Raw genomic sequence first — 1,481 nt, 5'->3', positions numbered from 1 at the left:
ATTGGGGACATTGGGGACATTGGGGACACTGAGGGGATTGGGGACATTGGGGACATTGGGGACACTGGGGACACCATGGGGACATTGGGGGGGACAGGGGACAGAGGGGGGACAGCTGGACATGGTAAGGACAAGGGACACCGGTTCCCCATGGAGACTTCAAGGACGGTGAGTGGGGACACGGGGGGACATGGGGACATGGTGGGGGGACCCCAGTGGCCTGAGGGTGGCCTCGGTGGCTTTGAGGTGACCGCGGTGTCCCTGAGGTGACCGCGGTGTCCCCGAGGTGACCGCGGTGTCCCCGAGGTGGCTGAGTTGACCTGGTGACCCCTCGGTGCCCCCGTGGTGACCTGGTGGCCCTGAGGTGACCCGGTGACCCCTCAGTGACCCCGTGGTGACCCCATGGTGACTCAGTGTCCCTGAGTGACCCAGTGACCCCGGTGTCCCCTCAGTGTCCCCAATGTCCTCAGTGTCCCCAGTGTGTCCCCAATGTCCCCAATCCCCCAGTGTCCTCTGTGTGTCCCCCCAGTGTCTCCACTGTCCCCAATGTCCCTCAGTATCCCCAGTGTCCCCAATGTCCCCTGTGTGTCCCCAATTCCCCGAAATGTCCCCAATCCCCCCACTGTCCCCAGTGTCACCGATGTCCCCTCAGTGTCCCCAATCTTCCCAATCCCCCCAGTGTCCCCAATCCCCTCAGTGTCCCCATTGTCCCCAATGTCCCCAATGTCCCCAATGTCCCCAATCCCCTCAGTCTGGGGACATTGGGGACACTGGGGACATTGGGGGGATTGGGGACATTGGAGACATTGGGGACATTTGGAACTTTGGGGACTTTGGGGGACTTTGGGGACATTTGGGTCATTTGGAACTTTGGGGACATTTGGGGACATTAAGAAGATCAGGGACAGCAGGGACCTTGGGGACACTGAAGGGACACTGGGGACACGGGGCCCGCGTGACGTCACAGCCAGGGTGACACCGAACGTGGGGCCAGGACCGGAGGGGTGTCCCCTTCCTGCTGGGGGTGGCTCTGGGGCTGTCCCCAACTGCCCCCAGTGTCCCCAATGTCCCCAGTGACTTCAGTGTCCCCAATGTCCCCAAATGTCCCTGAACCCCCAAAAATCGCCAATGTCCCCAGTCCCCCAAAAGTCCCAAATGTCCCCAATGTCCCCAACCCCCTTGAATATCCCCAAGTGTCCCTGAATGTCCCCAATGTCCCCAAATGTCCCTGAACCCCCAAAAATCGCCAATGTCCCCAGTCCCCCAAAAGTCCCAAATGTCCCCAATGTCCCCAACCCCCTTGAATATCCCCAAGTGTCCCTGAATGTCCCCAATGTCCCCAAATGTCCCCTGTCTCCCCAGATGTCCCCAATCCCCCAAATGTCCCCAGTGTCCCCAGTGTTCCCAATCCCCCCAAAATGTCCCTAATCCTCTTGAATGTCCCCAACCCCCCAAATGTCTCTGTCCCCCCAGTGTCCCCA

This window comes from Passer montanus, unplaced genomic scaffold (assembly GCF_014805655.1).
Source record: "Passer montanus isolate IOZ18808 unplaced genomic scaffold, ASM1480565v1 scaffold854, whole genome shotgun sequence".
NCBI classification, from domain to species: domain Eukaryota; kingdom Metazoa; phylum Chordata; class Aves; order Passeriformes; family Passeridae; genus Passer; species Passer montanus.
The sequence above is the reverse complement of the archived record's forward strand: the minus strand, read 5'-3'. Positions refer to the sequence as shown.